The sequence below is a fragment of the Myotis daubentonii genome, chromosome 3 (assembly GCF_963259705.1).
Source record: "Myotis daubentonii chromosome 3, mMyoDau2.1, whole genome shotgun sequence".
Classification (NCBI taxonomy): Eukaryota; Metazoa; Chordata; class Mammalia; order Chiroptera; family Vespertilionidae; genus Myotis; species Myotis daubentonii.
In genome coordinates, this window is record NC_081842.1 from 170,114,780 (window position 1) to 170,136,843 (window position 22,064).

At 37.9% G+C, this 22,064-nt stretch overlaps 1 pseudogene; it reads left to right on the forward strand.

Moving 5' to 3' along the window:
* The first annotated feature begins 17,187 nt into the window (after positions 1-17,187).
* LOC132231953 (U2 spliceosomal RNA) lies at positions 17,188-17,288 on the forward strand (annotated as a pseudogene).
* Positions 17,289-22,064: the final 4,776 nt, after the last annotated feature.

Below are 22,064 nucleotides of genomic sequence, written 5' to 3' on the forward strand. Positions count from 1 at the left end.
GAGCAAATGAAAAGGAAGCAGGTACATGAAGACAAGGGAAAACATGGATGATGCAAAGTTCTTAAGGCAAGATGGGCCTAGACATATCTAAGTATCAAAAGAAAGTCTAGCCCTAACTGATTTGGCTCAGTGGGTAGAGCGTCGGCCTGCGGACTCAAGGGTCCCAGGTTCGATTCTGGTCAAGGGCATGTACCTTGGTTGTGGGCACATCCCCAGTGGGGGGTGTACAGGAGGCAGCTGGTCGATTTTTCTCTCTCATCGATGTTTCTAACTTCTCTATCCTTCTCCCTTCCTCTCTGTGAAAAAAATCAATAAAATATATTAAAAAAAAAAAAAAAGAAAGAAAGTCTATTAGGGCCAGGGAACCAGGGCAGAATGTTATGAGAAGAAGTCATAGAGAGAGACTATGTCCAGATCACATAAGGCCTTGCAGATCATGACCTTCAAAGTTGATTCTATTTGCTTTAAATAGAGAGGGTGACATCCACAAAGCTTAATGAACACTATTCTGTTTTTCCTTTATGATAAGTTTTCAATAGTTAAGTATCTTCCTATATAATAAAAGCCCAGCGACCAAACAGCCGAACGACCAGAACGACCAGTAGCTATGATGCATACTGACCACCAGGGGGCAGATGCTCAATGCAGGAGCTGCCCCCTAGTGGTCAGTGTGCTCCCACAGTGGGAGCGCCACTTGGCTGACTGGGATGAGAGGCTGCTCCCGCAGGAGCAGCCATTCAGAGGGCGGGTCCACAGCCATTTGGTTTACCCGAATGAGCAGCGCTCCCACAATGGACCAATCCCCAAGGCCACGCCCCCGCCAATTCATGAATCCCGTGCACTGGGCCTCTAGTAAGTTAATAATATGGAAAAAAGCAAAATGTATATTCACAATTATCACTCAGAATAACCATATTTAGAAAATCTTTAGCATGTCATAGTTCCCATCATTAATGTTTAGAACATGATAATTATGTCAATGACTGTTCAAATGAAGTATTTCATTAGACAAAGATACATCATTCCTCGAGCCTAGTTCTCATTCAATCTGCACAGAGTCGTAGAGACAGAGGCCGTAGAAATAAGAGGAGGTGGGAATATTCTTAAAAGGTCAGTGAGTGTCCCAGAAGAGAAATGACTAAGACAAACATGCAAATCAGTAGAGTCCCAGAGAGTCTGCTGCTGAAAGAAATCAAGCCAGGACTAAAAGAAAAACTGGCAAGGAGATGAGCCTTTAAATGCCACTTTGTGCTTAGTATTGATTTATTTGCTCCTGGATTTAACTAACATGCCATTCTTGAGGACACATCTGCAGAAAGCAAGGAAAAGGAAAAAAATGTTTCTCTCAGTCAGGTGTGTGAATGTCATTTACCTTTGCTAATGGCTAAAAAAGTCAGTTTATCGAACCAAGCCACTTATACATTTAGGTAACATATTGATATTAAAATTACCTATTCCAGGGCCAGTTTTGTGAAGATTGTTAGTTGCTTTTGAATAAGAACTCAGTCTCAGGTTTCCAATTTTGAGCGCTTTCCGTGGCCTTAGAGGGTGGCCCGCTTTTAAACCTGCTTCACTAGCAGTTCCCACTATCATTACCCACCCAATCCAAACTTACTTCTGTCCTTTAATCGCCTGCAAGTGGAAATAATGAAATAGAAGTGCTATCTAACCTGTAGTTCATACATTTTAGTGGAATATAAGCTTTTCATTTAGCAAACACTTCCTGAGTGCCTATTATGTTCTATGCAAAGTGCTAATGATAGGGAATGCAGTGATAAAACCCAAGGACCCTGCTCAAGGAGCTGAAGCAATCATGAGAGTACAGTGGGTGATGGGTTTACATAGGTGGTATTAGAGAAGCAGAGAAAGGGGATGCGGGGGGTGGTTCTTGAAGACGATTGTGTCGGAACTGATCCTGGAAAGAAACAAGTAGAGAAGGAAGGATTGGAGGGCACTCCGGGGAGCAGAAAGAGAAAACATGAATGCAAGAGACTATATCATTCATTTGATTGTGTAATTTCAGGCATCAGGCAACAGATGGAGAGAGAAGGAAATACATTTGGGCATTCCTCAATGCCTGAAATTATGTGAAGTCTGCAGGTAAAAATGGGCTCTGAAAATATAAGACATGAATAGAAAGTTTAAGGGTATTGGTAACCTATCCAATAAAGCAGAACAGTATCTGCTCTTTTTCTAATATGTTGCAACATTTATTTTTAGAATCCTACTTTTTAGTTTAGTCTACCCGTTAAAATAGATGTTAATCTGCTTTATTTCAGTAATATTTTGAAACAGCCTTATAAAAGTATATGTCAACAAAACAACAAGATCAGAAAAAGTGAAAGGACTGGAAAAGAATTATTTGCTAATATTTATGCAGTAAATGCATACTATATAGTTTGAGGGGGCCCTGGGCTTGTGCTGCTCATATATCCCTTTAAGAAACGTGCTGTGTGGAGCGCATTTGGCAGATAGCTTCCAGCTAACCACATCACTGGTTCCACTACAGTGTTCCCTCCAAGCCCTCACTCATCTTGAGTTGCTCAAATCTAAGGACCGAGCTTCAGAGGTTTACAATAGTTGCAGCATTTCTGCCAACTTGAGACTCTTCTGATAAGTAATCTTTGCCTTGTGCCTCCCCTTCCCTGGGCTGAGATGTTCTCAGAACTGCTTTGCAGCCTGAGCTTCTTACTACCCAATTCTTCCTTCCCTCTCTCCTTTCGCAGGGCTCAAACCTACATTATGGTACAAAGAATCTTCTTGCCTATGCCTTCTCCCTTCCCCATTATCTTTACAGGCATTGATCCAAAAAAATCTCTTGCTTGGCTAATTTAATTTTGGCTTCTGCTTCTGGAGGACCCTGACATCAAATCTTTCTACTTCCTAGAGATGAAATCCATTTTTGGTTCTAAGCTTCTTTGCAATCTGGAAGAGTGGGAAAGATCGTATGTGACACAATTCACAGTATAAATTCACACCATGATCTAATAGAGTGATATTACAAGAAGGAGCAAAACCACAATAATTCACAAAATGACATAGTGGAAAAAGGATATATAGTGTAGTAATATTACTTGTCAACAATTTTTCCCTTCTGTGGCATTTCACACTTCTGTGTTGCTGTCCATGCCTTCATCCTTGAATTTTTCTCTGTTCTTGGCTTCCATAACACATGATTTTCTACTTCTTTGGAATGCTCTTGTGCTATCTACCCTTTAAACATCATTATTCCCCAAGTATATATTATAAAACTACTTTTCTCATTCTATGTAACTACATCCTACTCTTGTATTTATATCCTGAGTGTAAGATGCTTGATGTATATGTATGTTTGTATAACATATATGTTTTCTATTGCTGTTATAAAAGTTGTTGCAAACTTACCAGCTTAAAACAATAGCTATTTATTATCTCACAGCTTCTGTGGGTTAGACTTTTGGGCACCACATGGTTCATCTGCTTCTTCTGTTCTAGGTCTCACAAAACTGAAATCAAGAGGTTGGTAGGCTGTGCTCCTATCTGGGGTCTAGGGCTCAGAGGATTCCACTTCCAAGCTCCTTCATATTGTTGGCAGATTCCAGTTCCTTGTGGCTCTAGGATTGAACCTGGCTATCAAATGGGGGCTTCCCTTAGCTCCTAGAAAGTTTACTCCAATCCTTGCACATGGGCACCTGTATCTCAGAGCCAGCAATGGTACCGGAACCTCTTCTTACACGTGCAATCTCTCTAGTGCTCCTTTCTGCTGCATCTCTTTGACTTGATCTTCTGCCTTCCTCTTCTTTTAAGGGGCCGTGTGATTATATTGGGCCCACTTGGATCATCCAGATTAAACACTACCGTAATGTCATCAGATTAGTAATCTTAATTATATCTGAAAAATTGCTTCACAACAGTATATAAATTAGTGTTTGATGGAGTCAAGGGACAAGAATCTGGGAGGGGCAATCATCTTTAGAATTCTGCTTATCAGTATGTGTGTGTGTTCAATGCACCCCAAATGCAGTGTGTCCAAAGCTGATGTTATTTTTTTCCCAACTCCTATCCAGTATTAATCCTCCTCCTGTATCTCCTATCTCAGTTAATAGCACCACCCTCCAGTGTCATCTAAAGAGAAAATCTACTGTCAATATATTCTAGGGCCACATCCAAACAATCAATAGTTCAACCCCAAAAAGGAACAGGAGCTCTAAAAACACCTCAGGCTTTCACTTGGGATGCCAAGGTTACTTCCTACATTTTCCTAAAATCCCACAGGTGTTCTCTACCCTTACCATTGTGACCTCACTTTAAATCACCATGATCTTTTTCCTATTCCTTCCAAAGAGCATAAAAGAGTTCCAAATCCAGCAAAGGTAGACTGGATTATTTCAGACATATTTTCCTATTGATAACAACTATAAAAGTTGGGCAAATCAAGTCTTTATAAAGTCTAAAGACATTGAAAAGTTATCAACAATAAAGTTGGGGGGTGGGAGGGCAGAATGCAGGAGAGGAAAGAAAGCCAAAAAGATATACTTGGTAATTAGTAATGTTTTCCCTGTTAAGGAATTTACTAATTCTAAAAGTACTAATGGAGATTTAAGAAGGTAATCCATTTTCAGCAGACATAGGCTGAAATAACCAAAATTGGACATCAGGACTCACCAAGCAGGAAAGACCCTGGTATGTATGAAGGCTTTCTAACTGTGACTCCAAAGGGTTAAATATAGGAGAAGGGGTGACCGCCCTGAGAAGAACTAATTCTCAGTTTCAAATTATCTCAGGCCTTTATTATATTAAGGCAATCTGGTGTTGCTATTGTCTGTGGCCTAGATGCATGCTAGAAACAAAATTAAATCCTTTTTAGAGAAAGAAAGCATACGTAGTTTCAAATTATTTTTATACTTAATGTCTGGCACTCTGTAAAAAAAAATAACCAAACATGCAAAGAGAAAATAGTTAAGAAAAAATAAAAAACCTAAGGGTGGGGAAAAACAAACAGGCCAACCAGAAATATGCCCAATTAAATTTTCAAACCTAGTCATTAAAATAAACATGATAAATATGCTCAAATGATTAAAATACAATGGGATAATTTAAGGAGAAGACTAAAAGATCAAACAAATCTCAGTACTAAAAAATATGACGAAGTGAAAACTAGATTGATGACCTTAAAAGAAAAGATAAAGGAAGAAAGAATTAGTAAACTAGGAGGTAGTTCAGAAGGATATATCTAGACTAAAGCATTGAGAGACAAGAGGATTAAAACATTTCCAAAGAGCCCTAGTCAGTTTGGTCCAGTGGACAGAGCATCGGCCTGCAAACTGAAAGGTCTCAGGTTAGATTCCAGTTAAGGGCACATGCCTGGGTTATGGGCTCGATCCACAGTGGGGGACTTGCAGGAGGCAGCCAATCCATGATTCTCTCTCATCATGGATGTTTCTATCCCTCTCTCCCTCAAAATATGTTAAAAAAAATTCCAAAGAGCATAAAAGAAACAGGAGCCATGTTAATAAGGACTAGCACACAAGTAATTGGAGTTCTAGAGAGAAGGAAGATTGGGCCAGACCAATATCTGAACCCAGTCTGCATTCAATAATATGGATTGATAGTTATCTTAAATACAGAAAGGTTTGAATGCCCAGTCATCTCCTTATCAACTCTCCTTCTTTACTGTTCCTTTGTTATTGATCTTAAAACTTTAACATGCATAAAAATTAATGTATAAGGTACACACACACCATATATACTCTAATTCATGGGCAATTAAAAAAATTAAATTAATTTTGATAATACATGATATTTTTGCCTTTTAAAGTTGTCTTTAGAACCTAATTCTCACTTAAATATGATTTCAATGTATATCCAGTTTGTTTTGTTATTTTTCTTTATTGATTAAGGCATTACATATGTGCCTTTATCCTTCCATTGCCCGCCCCCCCCCCCCACCTCCCCCGACTCATGCCCTCACCCCCCTGGTGTATGTGTCCATTGGTTAGGCTTATATGCATGCATACAAGTCCTTTGGTTGATCTCTCCCCCTTACCCCCACCTTCCCCTACCTTCCCTCTGAGGTTTGATGGTCTGATCGATGTTTCTCTGCCTCTGGATCTGTTTTTGTTCATCAGTTTATGTTGTTCATTATATTCCACAAATGAGTGAGATCATGTGATATTTATCTTTCTCTGATCATCAGTTTATGCTGTTCGTTATATTCCACAAATGAGTGAGATCATGTGATATTTATTTTTCTCTGACTGCTTATTTCACTTAGCATAATGCTCTCCAGTTCCATCCATGCTGTTGCAAATGGTAAGAATTCCTTCTTTTTATAGCAGTGTAGTATTCCATTGTGTAGATGTACCAAGTTTTTTAATCACCCAGTTTGTTTTTATGCAGCTGAATTAAAAAGAGTGTTTGAGAATGGCTTGCCTAAGTAGTAAAATCTCAGCTATTTGCCCTGGAAGCACAAAATTAGATATTTCTCTTCAATAAAATAACTTCATTATAAGATGATTCAGGTGGGAAAATAAACTAACTTCTGTCATGTTTAATGTAGCTATTCTTATCTTGATACAGTGTGAATCAATATATTAACACACAAAAAGCATCATCCCATGACATGCATAAACATTATTTTCTGATCAAAATGTTTTCTATCGCTGTGAGAAGTAGTATATCATCTTAAAAATAAAATTTTGATATAGGCTAGCATAACTATAAAATACAGTTGTTAAAGGTGAAACTCTCAAACTGATTTCCTGGGTTTATATGCTGGCTCTCCCACTTAACCACTGTGTGACCATGGACAAATTACGTTCTGTCCTCCTGCGTCCATCAGTAAGATGGGGAGGATAAATTAATTGAATATATATATACCTTGGAACAGTACCTACTCAAAGGTATTATTGTTTTGGTGAACTTTGCCTTACTCTGAGAAATATAAAAATATTATTTTCTTTATAGATAGTCAATAGCCATATAAATATATTTCAAATCTAACAGGAATTAAAGAAATCCCTAAATACAATTAAATACCATATTTTACTGATAAATTATCAAATTTAAAAATAATACTTAGTTTTAAAAGTGTGTTAGGACAGAATAATATATTGTTGATGTTAGTGCAAAAAGATAAAACTTTTCCAGAAGTCTTAAAAATATTCATGCTTTTTGACCTACTTTTCTACTTTTCATAATTTAGACTCTAGAAATGAAAAAAAATGCTGATAAGTATTTCCATCACATCATTATATGTAGTATCAAGAACTGAAATCAACCTATAGTTCTAATCGTCTTGTAATAAAAGTTTTAAAAATTATAGCCTATTCCTGTATAGCATTAAAAATTATATTCTCAAAAAATCTTAATGTCATGGGGAACTAAAAATATAGGCTAATTGAAACTGATTGTAAAAGATAATGTTAACTATTTTGATAATTTTGACAATCATTATATTACCTCTATTATAAAAGGCCCGTGGCCCTAACACTGTAATGGCGGAACGACCAAACAACCTGTCACCAGGAGGTGCATGGAGCACCTCTCACGGGCCGGGCCGGGACTTATGGCCTGGGTGGCGAGGTGGGGCTCGCCCAGGGTTGGCAGAGCGCTGGCACAGTGGAGGCAGGGCCCATGGCTCACCCGGCAGAGGCGGGGCCTGCAGCTCTCACAGGGCGGGCCTGGGTCTCGTGTGATTTTGCACGCTAGGCTTCTAGTCATTATAGATTTTCAATGTAAGTTTTATTTGTACTTTTAAAGTTTTTTTAGTTTTCCAAATTTCTCTGAAAGGATAGCATTTATATTTATTTATTTATTTAGTCTTTTTTTCTTTTCTTTAGACTTTTGAGTTTGAGTTGAGTTACTACAAATTTGAACTAATCCTACTTGTTAGTTCATTATACATTATCATAATCAGTTTATTTTACTCTCCCCCTATCATCTTTCCCCATATGTACATATATACATGCACGCATACATAGCTGTATGTGTGTAATATCTCTTTAGGAGTGCATGTATCATATTCTGCCTTTATAATGCAATGAATTACAATTTTTTTAAAGAATAATATAGTATATTTCTCTTTATCTCAATCTATAGTAGAAATATGAAAAGGTAAATTGGAAGAATAACATAATTTATAATTAAAGGATTAGGGTTTAAGTCATTTCTCTTCCTCTTACCAGCAGTATTGCCTTGCACAAATCATTTAACTCCTCTTAACTTCAATTTCCATATTTGTAAAAAATATATAGAGATGATAACATCAATATCACGGAATGTTTTTAATGATTAAATGAAATACAGCTGTTAAGCATCTAGTACAATGAATGTAACATTATAGGTACTCAGGAGGATTTCTCAGGATGTAATTTAATATTAAATTCACAATAAGGAACTTGATAATATAACCTAGATTTCTTTGATGATACATGTTCTTTCTTTCTATCCTGCAATGTTAGTAAAATGTTCTATAGAGAAGAAACCATCATTATCAGATGGGAAAACAAAAGGTAGAAGCAGCGTGTCTCAAACAACAACTAAATTTTATATTTCTTTGAGACCAGAACACTCTTATACACTTGTATATTTTTTGTTTGTTTGTTTTATGAGCTGAGTCAAAGAACTACATTCTCCAGCATCAGGCCTCAATTTAGTGCACAAATGATACTGAGGAACAGCCCCATTACTCTAATGCCTATTTTGAGGTAAATTTATTCCACTCCATTCTACTCTTCTGCCTTTATTAGAGATAGATTTTGATCCATTGAAGAGTCAAACATTCCTCAAGAAAATGTTATATATAAATATTTGAGACACAACCATTTTGCATAGTTTTAAAAACATTTTTTGGAAGAAGGGATATTGATTACTAATATCATTGGGTCAGCTCTATATACATGGATAGACTGTTTTTAACCACATACAGGGTAGAATGAAGGTAGGTTTACAGTAATTTGTATGGAAAATAATACAATACTGGATAATTAATAATTCAAGAAAAATATTTGCTTATCTCCCAGTTTTAGGGCCAGCCAATATCTTCACCCTTGTTATGACTGACCATATAAATTATGGTATAGTATGTTTATCCAAAGATATCTTCTTTCAATAGAAGTATGGCTTATAGACAAGTACAGACATCATCAATTTTAGTCACACAGTGTGGTTTCAGGGTTTCCCACCCAGCAGTTACATTTTTTCCATTTCTCTCAGTGTATTTCAATCTTTTGTATCTATCAAGGACCAGTTCTGGTCTATTTTGCTTTTAAAGCTTTAACTTGTTATGTAACCCATGGGGATTCCTCATACTTTGAAAGATTAATTTGACACTGACCTGTGAGATAATACAAAAGGTCTAATATTCATAATATTATTTTTAAAAATATGTTTTATTGATTTTTTAGATAGAGTAGAGGGGAGAGGGATAGAGAGATAGAAACATCCATGAGAGAGAAACTTCATGGATAGGCTGCCTCCTACATGTCACCTACTGGGGGTTGAGCCCCCAACCCAGTGACATCCTGGTTCCAGGGTCAGGGCTCAACTGCTGAGCTACACCAGCCAGGCTAATATTCATATTATTAAAGCTCCAGAAGGAGAAGTTAGTTTAGTGCCAAAAAAAAAAAGAAAGAAAAGAAATAATGACTGAAATACACTAGCAGATTAAAGGCAATTTAAAAAAAGAAAGCCCTTAATTGGTAAACTCAAAGAAGTCCATACTCAGACACATGATTATCAAATGGTGAAAATCAAAGACTAAGAAAAAATCTTGAAACCATCCAAAACAATGACATATCGTCTCTAGAGAAATAATGATTCAAATGTCAGTGGATTTCTCATCTAAAACCATGGAAGCCAGAAGATAGTAAAACATTTGTCAAATGTTGAAAGAAAAGAACTGCCAATCCAAAATTTTATATCAAAAGAAAAAAATCCTCAGGATTGAATGTGAAATAAAGACATTTCCAGATGAAAAGAAACAAGTATGTTATCAGAAGATCTATATTGAAAGAAATATTAAAGGAAGTTGTTCAGGTAGAAGAAAACTTCAGATGGAAAGAATTTCAGAAATTAAGAAAGAACTGAAAAGATAAACTGACCAATTCACAATTATAGTTTGAGACTTCCACACTACTCTCTCACTGATCAATAGAGCAATTGGATAAAAAGCAGCATGATATGAAAAATACCATCAACTTATTGGCATTTATAAAAATTTCCATATAACAACAATAGATTCCATGTTCCTTTTAAATACGCACAGGATAGTTATCAAGATAGGTCATATCCTATATCATAGAACAAATCTTAATAAATTAAATAAATTAAAATCATACAGTTTGTTCTCTGGCCAAAATTGAATTGAAATAGCACTTAATCACAAAAAGATGTGAACAAATTTCACAAACACTTGGGAATTAAACTAAGGATAACAGGAGTTTTAAAGAAAAACAAGAATACATTTGAATTAAAGGAAAATTAGAATATAACATCAAAATTTATAGGATGCATCTAACACAGCTCTTAGAAGGAAACATATAATTTTAAATAATAGAAATATAAAATAAGAAAGGTCCAAATCAATAGTTTACTTTTTTACCTTAAGAAACCAGGTAAAAAATAGCAAGAAGAAGGTAAACAAAAGAAAAAGGGCAGAAATCAATGAAGTTGAGATCAGGACAAAATAGAGAAAATTAATGAAATCCACCCCTGATGTCATGGTTAATTTTATGTGTCCATTTGGCTGGGCCATAGTATCCAGATATTTGGTCAAACATTATTCTAGATGTTTCTGGATGAGATTTCTATTTAAATTGGTGAACTCTAAGAAGAGTAGAGTGCCCTCCATAATGAGGTTGGGTCTCACCCCATAATTTAAGGCCTAAATTAAACAAAAGACCTGCTCTAGCCAAGAAAAATTCTCCAGCAGTCTGCCTTCAGATGTCATCGGCAACACTGGCTTTTCCAGCAGATTGTCTTGGACTCAAACTGTAACTCTTTCTGAGTTAACCACCATATCAATAGAATAAATATGAATCTTTCAATCATAACATCACTTATATAGATAATAATTAAAAGTTTGTTCGTCCAACCACCTCTGATCCATGAACATTTGACATAGCATCTCTCCTACTAGGTCATCAGACTTCTACTAAGCAACTCGTATAAAGTACAAGTTTTATATAGTGGAAGCAATGTCTGTTTTAGAAACTGACATGCCTGTCTTTAATTTAACAGACCATGGCTTTGCCAATAAGTAGCCATAATCATGGTCATATCACTTTAATCCTATAGGTCTTGACTTCCTCATTTCTCAAATGGGGATGCTACATACAGATCTTTAAAAATTCTAAATGATGTTTATAAAGTACTTGACATATTGTAGGCACTCAATAAATGTTATATGTTAATATGTAGTTAATATTGGTAGTACAGAAATAAGGTCAAATGACTTTCAAAATTTTTCTTTGCTACATTTAACAATATATATTGATGTTCTGCCTTTTGTCTTGGACATTCGAACACCTAGAACAATTCCTAAACATAAAAAGTGCCTAGTAATTTTGTTATTATCTGTGTTCTCAACTTTCTGTCTCATTATCTCTTTATGCTGTAAAAATTATTGAGGACCCCAAAGATCTTTTGTTTATTTTGGTCATATCTATTTATATTTATTGTATTGGAGGATTAAAACAAATATTAACTCAATTAATAATAAAAATAAAACCACTAAAAGCTAACATAAATGATAATCTTTCCAAAGCAAAGCAGAAAGGTAGTGAGGATAATGGTTTGTTTTATATTTTTGCAAACCTCTTCAATGTGTTTGGTTTCATAGCAGGTAACTAGATTCTTATATTGGCTTTAGCATACAATTAATGATAATGTGTAGTTTTAGTTGAAGTATAAAGAAAACCCAGCTTTACAAAGATCTGAGTTGTAAAGACAACTATTTCAATAGTATTTCCAGGTGGTTATAAATATTCTTATTTGATACTACAGCAAAACACAATAAGTGGTAGTTTTTTAAGTTATGTACAATGTGGAATGTGAAATTAATTCTGTTACATCAAATTCCATTAGTCTATCTGTGGTCTAAATGAATCTTTTGCTCATATGTGATTTTGCAACATAATGAATGAATCATTTGGAAAATATTGGTTCAATAATTTATGTGGGTCTTCCATATGTGAACACATTTCATTAGATAACTGATCACATTTGCTAGTATCATTTAGCTTAACAGTAAATTTTTTAAGTATTGTAAAGTTGACAAACTCACATTGATGAATAAAGTTTGCCAATATTCTAATTTTTGCTAGAAAGCTCAAAGCTCAAATTTTATCATTGGCAACAAATACTGGCAGTTATTTTCCTTAAAGTGACAGGCATTCATTTTTTAGAAAATGCCTGCCAAATACCTCTGTCTGAATAAGCATAGTTGGTAGGTCTGTTTGTTGTTCTATAAAAAGTAGTTAGCGCATTACTCAATACACAGGTGCTTTTCTTGAGGCAACCATTGCATTTTTGTATGCAGAATTGTGCTATGTTTACTTCCCATTTTGTCATTCAAAATATTAAAAAGCAAGTATTCAAGGGTCAATATTTAATAAAGTTAGCAATTTTTTACCACATGATTAAAGACATTCTTAAGTGAAATGGGCATTTTTAAAAAGAAGTGTATGTGATGGTAAAAAGCTACCAGGACATCTTTGTGCCAGCACCGCAGGAGCAATTTTGCCTTCAATAAACTCTCTAAGCTAGATATCATTCAATAAATCATTATTTTAAAAGTCTAAAACTTGCCTTTTTAAAAAAATGTTATAGTTTGTCCTGGAATTTCAAAATCGTAATTTTTTAGATAAGGTTAGTGAGATGATAAAAGGCATAACTGCAGACAGCCATGAGAGCAAAGTAAAATCACTGAGGACAAACTGGATTAATCACTGAAACGTGTATATTTATACCCTAAATATCTTAGGTAATTCAAAATACATAAGTATACATCCAATCAGCTATCAAATGAGAATGTCATCACATTTCGGGTAGCCTCTAGAAAATTCCACTCTACCCTCTTAAGAGAATAAGAGGGAAAAGAGCAAATAACCTCTTAGCATTATTATGAAAATCATTTTAACTGCATTTAAACCCTTCCTTGAAGGGGCTTAGAAGCTCCCATTTCTAAGTGTGAGAACTGCTGGTTGACATTCCCTCTGTGGCATAGAAAGTGGTACATTTTGATGTGCTAAAATAGACTTCCAAGTCCTACTTGTTCCCTTTCGTCATGGTTAGAAATCCAGCGCTCTTCAAAACCACATTTAAACTGAGAAGATCCTTTTTGGTCCGCCAGAAAAGAACTCTACATTACAACCCTCTTTCAGTGCAAAAGCCAGATGAAGTCACCAGGGGCCAACAGAAGCCAGAAGTAAAGCGCCACACAGCCCTCAGCCACAGTGGTTTTCAAACCATTTGCACAGGCCACCTCTCAGCGTCCCTTCATCTATCATGCTATGCCTCTCTGTGTCCCTTTTCTGAGACTTTGTTTTTTGTGCAATGTTGCTGGGCATTCTGTCCCCAATTTCCTTGTCACACAAGTGAAGGAAGTGTTTCATCTGATATGAAGCCGCATGTCAGCACCTCTTCTCTGGGCTGATTTTTTTCATTATTTCCATTTCTCTTTTCAAGTCCTGCAGGGTCTTTTTTTGTCAACAGCGACAACAACACATCTGTACTCTCTGTGCCTGCTATTCTTTTTCGTGAATGTCAAAATCCAGGGCCTGATGAGTGCCCTTGAGGCTTCAGCCTGTCACTTAACGAGTGCTTCCTTTTGGATGTGCAATTTTTTGGTTAACTGAACTTGTGGGTAGGCCTTGCTGAATATAAAATTTGACATTGTCTGTGTGGGTGAATAATCTAATTTGGAAGGGTGGTAACTTTTTACTGTACTAAAAGGCAATTATGCTCTCACTCTGCAGAGGGACATCTTGTGTTAGGTACAAACAAACATCAATCTAATCCAGCACGATCCAATTTGACGTAACAACCATATAGGCACTGTGTACACATGGATTGGAATCCTTGGGGAATAAGGAAATGATTAAATTTAAAGACAGAGGTAACACAGAAATATTGGAGCTGTTAACCTCGCTAGGGTAGGTGACTCTAGACTTTTCTGCCTATTAGTAAGCACAGTCCATCTAGGTATTTTTTCATCATGCCGACTGGTGGCAGTATATATTTTGTTACGCAGAGGATCATTTACAATTATACAGATGGTTTTTAAACCCAAATGGCCTAAGTGGCTTTAGGCCTCAGGTTTCAGCAGGCATGTAGGATTTTCACCATAGTATATGACTGTAAAATTTGGTACATTGTTCAGCTAAGTGTTGTTTTGATAGTGGGAAGGAGGCAAATGCAGATCTTAGCAAAAGCTGTAGGAACCTTAGTGTACTAGCCAATCAGAGCTGAGTTTGAACTACACAGTATGGCTTAACGTGGTAGTACAGGCAAAGCCAGAATAGGAATAAAACCTATAAAATGAAGAAGAGGAAACCTGCCTGAGGAGACATCAGACAACCTGAAATGGAGAGACATTCTAAAAAACGTTGGGCCTCTACTCTTTTAAAATGTCAAAAGAAAAAGATGGCTGAGTATATTTACCAGATTAAAGGATATTAGAGATATAACAACTTAATATGTAGTGCTTGACCTTGTAATGGATCTTATACTAGTAAAGAAGTTCTACAAAGAATAATACTGGTATAATTATAAAACTCGGATAATGGACTGTGTGTTAGATAACAGTGTTAAATGCTAAGTTTCCTGAATGTGATCATTATGTAAGAGAATGCCCTTGTTGTTAAGAGATATATTATCTATGCTAAAGATTTTAAAAGTGAAAGGTGGTGAATTTTACTATCTTTTTCTCTATGGTATTCCTCAAATAAAATAATATATATTACATATTTACATAGTCTATTTAATCTTACATGCATGTATAGTATATATATAATATAGATGTATAAATAGATGTGTATGTGTGTGTATGTATGGAGACAGAGAGTGAAGAGAAAACGAATGTGGCAAAATATTAACAATGGGTCAACCTAAAGGGTGTGTGCGTGTGCGTGTGCGCGCGCACGTGTGCGTGCGTGTGTGTGTGTGTGTGTGTGTGTGTGTGTGTAGGTGTATATGTTTTCTTTGTAATATTCTTGTGAGTTATTTTTCTAGGTTTGAGTTTTTCCCCTAGGTTTGAGTTTCTTAAAAATAAATAATGACTAAAAAGCAGTTTTTCCCCCTACTGCCCCCCATCCCCCTACCTCCCATCTCAGAAAGGCATACTTGCCAGGGTGAATTGTGGAAAGTAATTGCTACTTTTACTCCTTTTCTAAACCTGATATCTGGCCACAAGATCTGGACCTAAAACTGTAAAAATCAGCTGAGATGCCCCTGCTATACAGCCTTTCTGACATTTTAGCTCTAAATCTTTAGTGCCAACTTTGGAAGGTAGAGTTATAACTTTCCCAAATTCAAGAATCATTCATCCTCATATAAGTACAACACATAATGGATTTTGCCCATTACACAAATTATGAACATGATTATAGACAACCCAAGTGGCACATCCTCAAAAGAGTGAACGATTTTGATCATAAGCAAATGAAAATAAATAGGGCACCTAATTTTAAAAAATATTTTATTTGGTTAGTGTAGAGAAAAATAATTATGGCACATCCAGTACAGCCCATATGGCTCAATCATTGGGCATCGACCTATGATCCAGGAGATCACGGTTCGATTCCCGGTCAGGGCACATATAAGCTCAATCCCCAGTAAATGACATATAGGAGGCAGTCGATCAATGATTATCTCTCATCATTGATGTTGCTATCTCTCTCTGTCCCTTTCCCTTCTTCTCTCTGAAATCAATAAAAATACATTTTTTTAAAAAATTATGGCACATCCAAAGGATCAAACAGCATTTAAATGAACTTTGTTTCTAAGGATCTCAATTGCCTAGAAAATTGGAGCAGAATTGGCATATTTAAAAATGCTCTTGGACTTTTAAGGAGAACTAAAGCAAAGGAACATAAATGCGTAAATGAAGGGGAACAAATGAAGACAAAGTAATAAGCTGGAAGGAGAAATTCATTTCTGGAAGAGAAATGATAAAGATACCAGAGGACAGATTATTCATAGATGAAAAAGTAAATGAGGTCTTAAAGATGAAAAGAGACTAATACGTGAAGGGGAAAAGGACAATCACCCAGATCTACTTATTCTTAAAGAGGGTGTTAGAAAAAAGGGGGATGTTTTTATAATCAGGAAAGAGGCATGGGGTACAAAGTAACCAACAAAAGAAAAACGGCAGATCCCCAGAGAGCAGACAGGCTGGCCAGAAAGAATGAGGTTCCTGGAAGCTGCTGAGGAATGCCCTCTTAAAGCACCCTAGGAGCCCTAAACAGTTTGGCTCAGTGGATAGAGCGTTGGCCTGCGGACTGAAGGGTCCTGGGTTCGATTCTGGTCAAGGGCATGTACCTTGGTTGAGGGCACATCCCCAGTAGAGAGTGTGCAGGAGGCAGCTGATTAATGTTTCTCTCTCATCCATGTTTCTAACTCTCTATCCCTCTCCCTCTCCCTTCCTCTCTGTAAAAAAAATCAATAAAATATATTTAAAGGAAAAAAAAAAAGCACCCTTGGAGATTTCACAGTAAGAGCAGTAACAGGTCTCACTCCCTGTAACTGAACTAGAGAGTTAAAAACTGTATAGGTTTGAGATGAAAAGATGAGCAAGTCCCATAAGAACACACAGACATTAAGAATTGCTGGTGAGCTTCAAGGTGACACTCACTGTGTGTGACATGCAGTCACTGAGGGTGTCCTGAGGAACACTGCCCCCTCCCCCCGAATTCTGAATTGCTTCTCTGAAGGTAGACACTACTAAAATAAGACCAAGTAAAGGTGAGATTAAATTAAGAGGCAATAGGCCTAGCTGGTTGGCTCAGTGGATAGAGCGTCAGCCTGCAGATCGAAGGATCCGGGGTTCGATTGTGGTCAAGGGCACAGGTACCTCAGTTGCAGGCTCCTCCCCGGCCCCGACCCTGGTCAGAGCACCTGCAGGCAACAACCAATCAATGTGTTTCTCTCACGTTGATGTTTCTGTGTTTCCCTCTCTCTTCCACTCTCTTTAAAAATCAATGGAAAATCACTTCTTGGCCTTTTGGCTAAGATCAAGTGTAGTATCTATTCTTTTGTTTAAAGATCAATGGAAAAATATCCTCAGGTGAGGATTAAAATAAATAAATAAAAATGAAATAAGAGACAATAATAAATTGAGTTCAGGAATGGGCAAAATATTGGTCCAATGGGATAGCGATCTCTGGGTAAAATTATCCAGTTCAGGGAGCTAACCCTGACAGGATTTATTTCTGCACTAGTTGCTTTTGTTATACCCAGAACTCACTGACTCACTACTAGCAGAGAGAACGAAAACATTCCAAAAATGGGGAAGAAATGGCTTGATGAGTACAAGGAAGAGGCAGCACGAGGCCCTTGGGGGAACGGGCTTCAGAAAAACCGACAGTGGCTTTTCCACTGAGGATGATTATCCAGATGGAACAACAGTGAAGACTGCAGTTATCTTTCCAAAGAAGCGGGCTTCTCAAGTGTTAGCAATTCCATAGCAAGACTGTCAATGGCTAACATAGCTCAAAGCTGAAAACGCCTGCTCAAATGTAATAAGGGAGCTGTCAGGAAAGAGAGCTCAGAGTCAGTTCAGTACTGGTGCCAGAAACACAGGGCCAAAGGTAAGAGTTCTGAATATGCTGGGTGGAAAAGAGAGACACCCCAACAAAAGTGATTGGGACTGTGAGCACTGCAATTATAAAGCTGAGCAGAAGAACCAAGCAATGTCTAAGACACGATTCCTCACCAGCAGAGGACAGACTCATGGGCAGACTTTTCCACCTGTGGCAATTCACATCATTCTATAATTACTCTCCCGATGGAAGATTCCTCCCAATATAAATTTTGTTCATGGTTTGTGCTATCAGGACAACTAGCCTGAACTGCCAATCCTCCTGAAGTCTCTTAACCTCAGAAAACTTCAAGTCTCTGCTTTACATTGATTCTAAGAATGTCATTTTGACTCTAGAAATCAAGATAAACTTATTTTTTTTACCTGTCTGAAAGATTGAGATAGTGTAGCAAAATTTTATTTTAGAGGTTTCTGCTCTGGACATAATTGAATAACTACTGTACCCGCTCTCCCACTGTGAACAACTATGAAACTGGACAAAATAAATGAAATGACAGTTATCAGATGTTCAATAAGAAGCAGCCTAGGACCGTGATCCCTGAATAAGGGAAATGTATGAGGTAAGACCCACAGTCACCCTGGCTTTCTGTCTGCAGGTCCTGGCTTTACTACGGCATTCAGAGACAGAGCCCACACAAACTCCCTAATCAGCCCTGCTCTGAGCCCGACCAGAGGCTGCACCTAGGGATTGGGCCTGCCCTCTGCCACCCGGGAGCGGGCCTAAGCCAGCAGGTCGTTATCTCCCGAGGGGTCCCAGACTGTGAGAGGGCACAGGCCGGACTGAGGGACCCCCCCGAGTGCACAAATTTTTGTGCACCGGGCCTCTAGTCTATATATATAAAAGCCTAAGAGACAAATACAATGAAACGACTGGAACGACCAGAACCACCAGTCGAACAGACGCTATGATGCACACTGACCACCAGGGGGCAGACACTCAATGCAGGAGCTGCCCCCTGGTGGTCAGTATGCTCCCACAGCGAACCTCCCATGGCTGGCCAACCTCCTGCAGCCCCAACTCCCCGCCGGCCAGTCCCTCCCTCTGGTTGGCCAGCCCCCATAGGCCCCTGGTGCTAAACCATTTGTAGATGACCTGCTTCTGGGTCAGGGTTTCATACATAGCAGAGCAGCTCCCTCGCTGCGATCTATTAAAAGTCAGCTCTCTACACAAGGGTTTGTCTTGCTCCTGTCCCCTCCCTTTCCAGCATGGTGGCAGTGCAGCAGTGAGGGAGGGAGAAGGGGAGGAGGGGGGGGGACCACACAGTGGTGGGGAACCAACAGCGGTGTCGATGTCCGGCATCCGTTCCTTCTACACCCGGCCTGGTGACTGTCTCCTCCTCTCCCAACCCCTGCAGGGCCTTCGGGCCTTGGGCTGGGATGGGGAACCCGGGGTGGATGGTGGCGGACGTGGCCCCTTTCCCAGGGGGCCAAAGGCTGGCTCCCTCCTCAGGACCAGGGGCCAACCTCCCATGATCCTTCCCCAAGGCCAGCCAACCTCCTGCAGTCCCACCCCCATCCTTCCCCCCAGGCTTGTGGGCCCCAATCAGCCTGGCCCCAATCGGAACTGGGCAAGATGGCCCAGATCGTCCCTGATCGTCAGCCAGGTCTAGGGACCCCACCTGTGCACAAATGTGCACCGGGCCTCTAGTGTCTATATAAAGAAGAATGGATTAACAACATTACAATACTAGAGACCTGGTGCATGAATTCATACATGGGTGGGGTCTCTAGGCCTGCATCAGTACCAATCGGGGACATCTTGCCCAGTCCCGATTGGGGCCAGGCTGATTGGGGCCAGGCCAATTGGAGCCTGCCAGCTGGGAGGAGGGACAGGGGGAGGGGCTGTGGGAGGTTGGCCAGCCAGCCGAGGGGAGAAACCAGCTGTGGAGAGGGACAGCAGGTGGTTAGCCGGTTGCAGGAGGTTGCCTGTGGGGCACACTGAGCACCAGGGAGCAGCTCCTGCATTGAGTGTCTGTCCCCTGGTGGTCAGTGTGCATCATAGCGACTGGTTCACTGGTCAGTCATCCCGGTCATTCCAGTCGTTCAGTTGTAACAGTCGCTTAGGCTTTTATATATATAGATATTTATATACTGATATACTGGACACCAATTAAAGGTATCAACTACTTAAAATATGCTACAGTGTAGCTGAATCTCCAAAACATTGTGCTGAGAGAAAAGATCCATACATAAAAGTATACACACTCTTTGATTTCTTTTATGTGAAGTTCTAGAACAGGCAAAACTAAGTTATGGTGAAATAAATCAGAATATTAATTGCTTTGGATAGGAGAGGGCCTGATTTGACTGGAATGAAGTATAAAGGAATTTCGGAAGTGATGATAATATTTATTTCCTGATTGGGGCATAGTTACCTAGATGATTGCATTTGTCAAAACTCACAAAATAATAAGATCTAAGATCTGTCTATTTTGACGTATGTCAATTATATTTCAATAACATATTTTTACAGAATTAATTTCAGTAAGATATTTGAGAATGTCTTCTGAAATAAACTGATATATGTAAATTGTATTGCTTCCATCAGGTGGATTTGTAGCTAATTACATATATGAACATTGAGTAATTGACTGGGGTCCAGCTGAAGCAAGGATTGTAGCGATTTGCCAATAGTCCTGTTCTAATTGTTTTCCCCATATTTTAACAGTGTTTTGAATTAATGCATAGGAGGCTTCCTCTTATTATCTGAGCTACCCACAGCTGAGAAATTTGGCTGGCTTATTGGATGATACAATTAAGGCAGAAAAATTATGTGACTGAAATAAACACAATGAAGTTTTGCAGAGATTAAGTCTTGCATTTACTGGGAAAATAATCAATTATCCAAGAAATGGCTGGTAGTATCATGACTTCATGCTATTCATTTGATAAGGAATATTAAATTGGCTACATATTACAAGGAAACAAATTCTATACAGGAAATGATTGAATATTTGTTCTGTGAGGAAAGAGAAAAACAGAAAGAACCATGTTACCATATAGTAAGACCCTGGTTGCCAAAAGATGTTATAAAATAATTCTGTACATTGAGTGAGAGATTGATCAGGGCTATACTTGGCTTCCTTCAGTGATTTTATCCTTCTGTGATTCTGAGACCCAGTTCGATTTTTGTTGAGTTCCATTTGTGAGTAACATACTATAAGCTAGTAAAACAGACATACCCTTTCTCTTAAAAAATATAATCTGTGACAACACTGACTTGGAAACACACTTAGAAGATATTAAACACAATTAAATTAAATTTAAAAAATCAATCTATCCATATGTTATAGTAAATATTTATACTGAATGAAAGTACATTAAAACATGTATTTGTAAGGCATGGAGTGGAGAAAGGTAGCCCATAAATTTTGCATTGAAGAGAAGGCAGAAACAGGAGTGAGAAGGTTGCCTTCCATCTTTAAAAGGGCCTGAGAATAAAGCATGCGTGCGTCATATCTGCAAAATATCATTTGATGATGATGTCACACCCACCTTTCAAAATTTCCCTTTTACTACAGTGCCTAAATGTCTAGAAACTAAATATCTTGCATAATCTTGAGGAACTTATTGATATTTGGAAGGTGGGTAAAAGGAGAAGCCATTATTTTCAGTAGAGCAATAGATAGACACATACATTTTAGAGATGGCAAATGTGGAATTTTGCTAGCAGGTTCCAGCTGTCCTTAAAATACCCCACTTAGACTGTGGAGGGAGTTGAGATCATTAACATCTTCTCCACAATTCATTCTTTTCAGAATTTCAAAAAACAAAAACAAAAAAGCAGCAATATTTCTAATGCCTTCACTAGAAAGTTGTCTAAGCCTCTAATTGCCTATGTCCAATTCCTTCTTACCTGAAATGGTTAGTGTGATTCCTGTTTTCTTACTCAAACCCTGACTGATCCAACCTCAAACAGGTATTCTGGGCTTCAGAATCCTTGATAATTCAGAAATTTTATCTAATTTTTAAGCACTTATTATATGCCAAGCACTAAACCTCCATTCATATTTTGGATTTTGTTTCCTAAATAGGACCTGAATATGTTCCTTCCTTTCCAACCCATTACACCTGAATTATGCTGACAAAAAATTAAAAGATTTAGAACCAGATAAAACCTAATTTTAAATCCTGATTATGCCATTTGCTGGCTGTGAGAAATGAAATACACAATTTCTCTAGGCATAAAAATAATAGGGCATTTTTTCAGTGTTAAAGAGTATTTGCAAAGCACCTAGGGCAGTGTATGGCTCATTAGTAGGTG